The sequence below is a fragment of the Rhinolophus sinicus genome, linkage group LG01 (genome assembly GCF_036562045.2).
Source record: "Rhinolophus sinicus isolate RSC01 linkage group LG01, ASM3656204v1, whole genome shotgun sequence".
Lineage (NCBI taxonomy): Eukaryota > Metazoa > Chordata > Mammalia > Chiroptera > Rhinolophidae > Rhinolophus > Rhinolophus sinicus.
The window spans coordinates 9959812-9969378 of record NC_133751.1 but is presented as its reverse complement, the minus strand read 5'-3'; positions in this window follow the sequence as shown (position 1 = coordinate 9969378).

Here is a 9567-nt window from a genome sequence, read left to right as displayed (position 1 = left end):
ATACATTTTAAGAGGAAAAAATTGTATTAAAATAGTAATAATATAGTCACGTTTGACTCCGGGCAATTACAAGAGGTGCTCAAAGTGGTCACCACCAGGGTCCAGACACTTTTGATTATGGCGAACTGCTACATAGATAACATATCTTAAAATTCATATACTTTTTTTGGCACCCTCTATCTTTTCCAAAAGATGGCAATTAGTCCTTAAATATCTAACAGATTGTAATACCTTTTTGTGTACTCAGTTATTGTCCATTCCCAATTTTTATAATGCTTTAAATACTCTGGAATTTTACTTATCCAAAGATTATTATGAATTTTACAGAATAAAGGTACATCATCCACTTTGAAATTTTCCTAAAAGACCTCCGTGTAGATTTCTTTGTGACCATCTGTCCCTGCACGTTTGTGTAGCACACGCCCTGTTAGGCATGTGCCCACATACATCTGCTGGGTGGCAAGCTCCAGGAAAGTGAGGGCTATCTTACTAATTTTTGAGCCAGCATTCGCTACGTGTTTAATAAGTGATGGCATTGAAGGTACATACATTGTCTGGATTCGCCACTAGGTGGAGACAAGTCACTTTAAATGCACAATTAGCTGGGTTGTTTTTTGTTTGTTTTTTAATTTTATTGGGGAACAGTGTTTTTCCAGGGCCCATCAGCTCCAAGTCATTGTCCTTCAATCTAGTTGTGGAGGGCGCAGCCCACTGGCCCATGTGGGAATTGAACTGGCAACCCTGTTGTTCAGAGCTCGGCTCTAATCGGCTCTAACCAGCTGAGCCATCTGGCCGCACCCTTAGCTGGTAGTTTAGAAATAGATTCCTAAATAGCTGTGTCACCAAGAAACATGAAGAAGGCAGTGTGTAGCTGAAGGCTGTGTACATCGTTCAGAGTTGCCAGATTTAGCAAATAAAAACGCAGGACACCCAGTTAAATTTGAATTAAATTTGAATTTTAGGTAAACACTTTTTTAAAGTTATGTACCAAATACTTCATGGTACATGTTTACACTAAAAAAAAAGTTTTGTTGCATAATGTTTTGAATGCTCTGACATTTTACTTATAGAAAGAGATGATTATGAATTTTTTAGAATGAAAGTATATCATTCCCTCTTTGACATCTTCTAAATGGTTTCTATCACATAAACATGGAGAAGGCATCTTTGTGCCCCATCAGTAATTTCAGATAAACAACAAATCACTTTCATGTCCCGTGCAATATTTGTGACATACTCATGCTTTACACAGAAATTTATACCAGCTACATTACACACAACATGTTTTGTTTACCGTTTAAAACAGTGGTTAAGAGAGTGAATATTGCAAACATATAGCCAGAAATATCAATTCTGATCTAATTCTGTTCCAATGAGAAGCCATAGGAGGCATCTCCATCCTGGGGCCTGGGAGGGGGATGCAGGTCTTTCTGAGGAATCTGACCTGCTGCCAGCCTCTCATCACTTCTCACCTGGCTCTGATCACATCTTTCATATCACAATACTTTTATGCCAGTGAGACCCATTTTGGACTTCTGAACCCCAGAACTTACAATTCTGTAATATGAACATTTTGTTCTTTTAAGCCACTGTTTGTGGCAATTTGTTCGAATAGCACCAGAACACTATCGTTGGTATTTATTATAGGGATTAGACCCTCAGCAGTTAGAAAGGAACACCGTCCCACTGACATTTGATTGGTCCTTTGTGGAAGTTCTAGAGGAGAATCACTTCCTTGACTTCTCCCACATTCCTTGGCTTGTGGCCCCTTCTTCCATCTTTGTACATTTGTATATGTTTATAATTTGGAGTTCTAATGGATCCATGCTTTTATCATTTATAAAATATCATCATCTCTGGTAACAATTTTTGTCTTAAAAGTCTATTTTGTTTGGTATTAGCATAGTTACTCCAGCTATGCATTGTTATTTGCGTGGTATATCTTTAAAGCTCCTCCATTGATCCTGAAGTGTGGTCGGTTGAGAATCAGCAGAACAAGCACTTTAAGCTAGGAGAGCAAAAGAGACAATCTTTTGTCATCATATTAGTTTATTTAGCAGAATGTTTCTCAAACTTGAAAAATGTTTGGAACACTTTAAAGGGAAAAGTTTCTTTGGCACCTACCAATGTTGGAGAAAAATTTTGTGATAATATTCCTTAAGTATATGTGAATATTTAGAATAATTTTATTTTGTTGAAATTAAGTTGTCACTGGCGGAATGAATCTGGTCATTCTTTTGAGTTCAGCATTGCTTGTCTACCACACATCCTGCAGTGAACCAATTTAGCCATTACTTTTTTAAAAATTCAAACTATGATGAATGTCTGATTTTATAGTATACAGTTAATATCATTTAACCATGTTTGGATGAAATAGATAAATTGAGTCTATCTTTGTTTATGTCCCATTGCCTGGAAATGGTCAAAATAGTGCTATTACACCCCAAGGAGACCTTAAACACAAACACACAATAGATTAATTCTGATGATTCCAGAATATGCCTATATTCATTTTTTAAAAGATTACTATCAAAGTGAACACACATTTTTTTAATTTCTGGAAGAAAAGTTTGTATACCCCAAAAACAAATCTGAAATTTGAAAAACATTGGCTTGGAACTCAGTTCTTTCCACAGGGCTCCACTTGAATCCTTAGGCCTTTTTACCCTCAGAAAATACTTCCTCAAAGTATGGTTCTGCAGGGAGTTTCTTAAAGTTCTATTTTTGAATGTCTCATTTTGCACAATGAGGAAAGGAAAGCAAAAGTAAGAATCATGTGCTGGTCACCATTACTTGACCTAGAAAGTGTTTGGTTATTGGTTTTACTAAGCAAGATAAAAGCAGCTGAGCAAATACTTAGCCACCACATTCTCTACTATAACCACCTTTGCCTTTCAATGAACAGGACTTTGTAGTAGTTAAGTCACTGAGAAGGAAGCTCCTCTCCATAGTAACACCTTGGGGAAGATGGGAAGAGTAGGTCTTACTTCAGAGCTGAGTTGAACCGGAAAGGAAACAGGCCTGGCCCCAGGGTATGATCATTGCAATGCACACCCTGCTGGTGGAGATGACTCATTAAACTCTGACTTGTTGAACAAGCAGCTGAAGACAGGAGTATAGAACAGTCAGAGCTATGACCCAAGAGAGATATACTGCAGTGTCTCCTGCCCCATCCACTCCCAGGGAGATGCCGGACCACTCAGGATACCACCTTAAAGTTATGGCTAGAGTGGCATGTGAGGACAGTATTTGGTATTGCTTCTTCCTTCTTTGTCTACTGAACCCAATAAATAGACTATAAATGGCCTAGGAGGTCTCCTCTTTCTACAGAGTATGATATAACATGTCTAGTTCAATTCACTCGTGGAAAAGTTTTGCAAAACCTTGAATAAAATGCTTTCCTCTCATTTTAATTCAACTAGTTAACTCAAGAACCATATGAAACAATGATGAACCCTTTCGTAAGATGAAAAAGAAGAAAAATAACCTTGCCCAAAATTATAGGAAAATTAGTTAGGTATACTCTAAAATTCCCTTTAAAATTTCTTCTCAACAAACCAAGAAACTGAATCTCTTCACACATTTTACTTGGAGGGTTCATTTTGGGCTCAATTTTTATGTTACTGAAAATTACTCTACTTACATATCAATGACAGTATGTTCAGAGTTCCGTTAAGACTTTTTGTGTCTACTGAACTTTCTCACTGCACAGCATGATCAGAGGAATATGGAATAGCTTTCTAATAAGGAAAAATATGCGTCAGATCCTCAGTTTTCACCATCTGCACCTCTTTCCTCCCAATCGCACAGCACATTACAGGTCAGTCACTCCCTAGAAAGCTCAACCTGAGAAGAATTGCTCTCTATCTTGTCTAAGTATGATTGAGAGCATGGCAAAGCATTGGAGAGGGCACATTTAACTATCCATTTTTCTGAATATAGAAAAGCAGCAGACGGACTTCAGTAAGCCCTAGGAATGTTGCTATGCTAAACTACAATTCAATATTACTTCTCAAGCTTTTCAAGGGCATGACCTCATCCACCTTCACCTCCCACCTTTTTGTCTCCTTGCACACCACACACAAGCCATATTGGCCTCCTTTTTGTTTCTTGGGAGCTCTTTCCTGCCTCAGGGCCTTCATCAGGGATCTCTCCCCGATGGTGTCCCCACTGTGCCTCCCCACCCATCTTCACCAATGCTCTCCTTCTCCCAGGTCTCAGCTTTCATGGAACCTCCCCAGAGAGAGCTCTCTGTAGTCCCTTACCTGACTCCTGGATCCTTTTCTTCATGGTTCTTACACACCTTTTCATTGTTTTTATTTGTTTGGCTACTAGTATCTAGGCGCAATGAGGTAAAAATCTAGTATGCTTTATCCATCAATATACACGCAAATTCAAGCATGGTGCCTGGAATATGTAAGCACTCAATTTATATGTGTCAGTGAAAGAATAAATAAAAGAAATGACTATAAAAATGTTTATTTTCTTCAGAATACAAGAGGATGGTGATGTCATCTATTATATTACCAAATAATGTTCCAGCAAAGATTAATGAAATAAAATTCTCCTTGAAAATGTTTGTATTCCCAGAGTGGTAAATTTAAGGCAGAATAACAAATTTAGCAAAGTTACAGGATACAAAATCAACACACAAAAATTGGTCACATACCTATACACCAACAATGAACAATCTGAAAAGGAATTTAAGAAAATAATCTCATTTATGGTAGCATCAAGAAGAATAAAATACTTAGGAATAAACTTAAACAAAAAGATGAGAGATTTATATATTGTAAACTAAAAAACACTGCTGAAAGAAATTAAAGAAGAGTAAATAAACAGAAAGACTTCCTGTGTTCATAGATTGGAAGACTTAATATGTGATTAAAAGGTCCCATACTATCCAAAGTGATCTACAGATTCAATGTAATCCCTCTGAAAATCCCAATAGCATTTTTTGTAGAAATAGGAAAAAAAATCCTAAAATTCTTTTGGAATTTCAAGGGACCCCAAATAGCCAAAATAATCTTGGAAAAGAATAAAGTTAAAGTCTTCATACTTCCTGATTTCAAAATATGTTACAAAACTATGTTTAAAAAATGTGGTGCAGACATAAAAGCAGATACATAGGCCAATGAAACATAATAGAAAGCCCAGAAATAAAGCTTCGTATAAATGGTCAAATGATTGATAAGGATAAAAGACCACACAACAGGTAAACAATAATCTCTTCAATAAATGAAACTGGGAAAATTGAATATCTACATGCATAAAAATTAACATTGGAAACTTACCTTATACTATGTACCAACTACAATGGATTAAAGACCCAAATATAAGACCTAAAACTATAAAAATTCCAGAAGAAAACATAGGAAAAAAGTTTCATGATATTGGACTGGCAATGTTTTTTTGCATATGACACCAAAAGCACAAGAAATAACAAACAAAATAGACTACTCAGACTACATCAAACTTAAAAATCCACATCAAAGGAAATAATCAACAGAATGAAATGACAACCTACAGAAAGAAGAAAATATTTGCAAATCATGTATCCGTTGAGGGATTAATATCCAGAATTCATAAAGAACTCCTACAACTCAACAACAAAACAACAAATAACCAGATTTAAAAATGGACAAAGGACTTGAATAGAAATTTCTCCAAAGAAGGTATACAAATGATCAACAAGCATATGAAAAGATGCACAACCTCACTAATTCTTAAATATAAATCAAAACCACAATGAGATATCACCTCACACCCATTGGGAAGACCACTATCAAAAACCAGAAAATAACTAAGTGTTGGTGAGGATGTAGAGAACTTGGAACTCTATGTACTTTTGGTGGGATATAAAATGGTGCAGCTGCTATGGAAAACAGTATGGAGGTTCCTCAAAAAAATCAAAAAAGAATTACCATATGATCCAGGAATCCCGCTTCTATGGATATATATAACAGAATTGAAAACAGGATCTTGGAGAGATATTAGCACGTCCACATTCGTTGCAGCATTATTCACAATAGCCAAGAGGTGGAAGAAACCCAAATGCCCATTGACGGGTGAATGGATAAAGAAAAAATATATATACATACATTGGAGTATTTTTCAACCTTTAAAAAGGAAATCCTGTCTCATGCTACAACATGGATGAACCTTGACGACATTATGCTCAGTGAAATAGGCCAGTCACGAAAAGACAAATATCTTATGATTCCACTCATATAAGGTATCAAAAGAAGTTAAACTAAAAGAAATAGAATGTTGGTTGCCAGGGGCTAAGGAGAGGGGAAACTGGGGAGTTGTTGTTCCATGGATGTAGAGTTTTAGTTTTGCAAGATGGAAAGTTCTAGAGATTTATTGCACAGCAATAAATACAGTCAACACTACTGAGATGTACACTTAAAAATGGTTAAGATGGTAAATTTTATGCTATGTGTTTTTTACCACATGTTAAAAAATGTGTTACCTGGTTTTTTAAAGTCTGTAATTAATTGTTTGGGAAAAGAAACAAATTAAGATATTTGTTTGTGTGTTTATTTTTTACTCAAAAGATTTCAATCACAGTTTAGCAGTTTTGTAGTCTGGATGTCTATATTTTGGCTTTTGTTGATGAAGAGCAAACCCTCATTATTGCATGTTTTTTATTGTTCTTTGGAGGAGATTCTTAGTATTTTATTTCTTTCTAACAGAGGGAGGGAGTCAAGACTTATGTTTGGGTGTTTTCAATTATGAAAACACTGGGAAAATCATCTGAATCAAAATAGATTGAGAGGAAACAAAAGTAGATATTCCAAGATGAAAGGCTAATAAATGAAAAAAAGATGTCGTGATTTTAATAAAAAAGTAATTTAGGGCAGACTTATAGTCACCACTTCATCCTTGGTTCCTGATACAGTATTTCCTCTGTTCTCTTAAGGGAGTCTGTTCATTAATCCGCCATTATTTTAGCTGTCCAGAACACAAGTACAGAAATGTTTTATTCTGAGTTTTTGTCATATGCAAATCTCTTTTGAAAGCAAATATACAGTTAGTCACACAGGCTTTTGCTGATGTTAATGTAAAAGCAAGCCCTTCCCCATTGCACTTAAATATTGAAGGAACATGAATGCCAGTATCTTCAGACTGAGAGGGAGAGCGGGAAAACTGCGTGTAGTTTTTCAACATTTTGCTTGCATAGCCCCTGAAAGAATTCTTCAAGTCCTTCCCTCACACGTTTTCACTGACATCTAAAATATTTCCTGATAAGTTTAAATACTTGCAAAGGATGTTAACACTTAAAAATAAACTTTATCACTCTTATAAACGTATCCAATGGAGTCTAATGCCAAAGCAATTGATCCCCCCTCTCACTTACTTTAAAATTACAGAAACTCTTCTTTATTGGTTCTGAAATTTGCCTCATAACTTGTTCTCCCTGAATTCATATTCTTCTTCCTGAAGTGTTTCTTAATGTAATGTGTTTATCGATCACCTGTTGTACATCTTTGCAACAAAAAAGTATATAAATTGATACAATATTTCTTTTTATATTTTCTATGACCATAGTCTCTAAATGTTAAAAACAAAACAAAACACAAAAATACCTCACAGCTGAGAAACTAGGTTGTAATATGCCTTTTGCTTCACTAAGAGGAGGCTTATATGTCCACAAGAGGCTATAAAGCTAGCAGCAAAACCTTGCAATACGTTCACCTGTATCCTTCCTGTGATCAAATACTGATATTGCTCTGGAAATGGAAATGGATTAGACATTTTGCCAAAGAAAGTGACATCCCTGCAAAGGCATCACTTTCTAGTACAAATGCTACAAGAGGGAAGAAAGGGCCAGTAAAGTGAGTGGGCAGGAAAAATTAAAAATTTCAAAACAGGGCAGCCAGTTGGCTCAGTTGGTTAGAGCACAGTGCTCATAACACCAAGGTCGCCGGTTTGATTCCCACATGGGCCAGTGAGCTGCGCCCTCCACAACTAGATTGAAGACAACGGCTTGACTTGGAGCTGATGGGTCCTGGAAAAACACACTGTTCCTCAATAAATTTTTGTTTAATTATTTCTGTTTAGATGTTAAGCATCAACAGCTCCGAACATCACAACAAGAGACACATTACACAACTCCTGTTGGAGGAACACATCACCATCTGTGGAGAAGTCTTGCCAAAAATTCAGTCCTGATCTGATCAAGCCTCAGATCCAATTACCGACTTACAGGAAACATAGGGCAGAAAAAAGTATGCTTCAATACGTCATGCAGATGCAATTAGCAAACTGCAGACGGAGCAAGTCTCCAAGACAAGTGATCTGGTTTTATTAACAAATCAAGTGCAAAGAACAAGAGAGTTTATCTATTTGCAATTTTGATTTAAACAAGCAAACTTCAGAGAAATGAAGAAAGAGTAAAAATTATAACATTTTTGAGACAATTAGAAATTTTAGCACTAACTGCATTTTTTCTTTTTTTTTGAAATTAGTTTCAGGTGCACAAAACAAAGTAATACTTAGACGTTTATCATTTATATCCCTCACACTGTGTCAACCCCCTCCCCCATCCACTGTCCCTCTGACATCGCACACAGCCTTTACATTTCCACTGTCTCTATTCCTAATGCTGTACTCCACTTCTTGTAAGTATATGCATACATACATACATACATACATACATATATATGTATATATATATAAACTTGTAGTTGACATTCATTATTGTTCAGCTTCAGCACTAACTGCATTTTTATAATATGAATTATTAATTTATTTTGGATGAGATGATATCATGATTCCTTGTATTTTAAAGACACATATGAAACATTTATAGATGAAGTAATACTGAAATGTTTATAGATGCAGCAATAGGATAGCCGGGATTTAATTCAAAATAACACTGGATGACTGGAAAGGAGGGGCGTAGAAATGCGGTGCAATACAATTGCTGTAATGCACTAATCGGGAATGAGCAGTTTATTTCCTCACCTGCTGACGGGTTGCCAAGAGACACCCGGCTACTCTCAGTATGTTCTGGGAGTGCCTCACCGCTGCCACGCCCTCAGTGAACCCTGCCTGGGCAGCCCACGTCCAGGGTCTTGTCCACACAGGGGCTGCCCCACCCTGGGACACCTCTGACGGACCATCTGAGTTTCAGAACTTCCTCTCCCCACTCTACTTCCTTCTCTTCCCTTGCACAGAGTTGGTCCTGAGAAGCCAACCTTCATGTCGGAGCCTGCTTCCCAGGGAACCCATTCTGCAACGAGATGAAACAAGCTTGGCCATGGGTTGGTAATTCTTGAAGCTGGGTGGAGCAGAATTCAAAGGTGGTCCACAAGATCCCCACACCTGCTGTGTGATTCTCAGCGCTGTGAATATGATGGATTTTACTCCTGTGGTTAGGTTATAGCATATAGCACGGTTGACCTTGAGATAGGTGATGGTGGTGGGCCTGACCTAATCATACAAGCCCTTTAAAAGCAGAGAGTTTTCTCCGGCTCATCACAGAAGAGGCAGTCAGAAATTGGAGCCACAAGGATTCACTGCACCATCGCTGGCTTGAAAATGGAGGGAGCCACATGG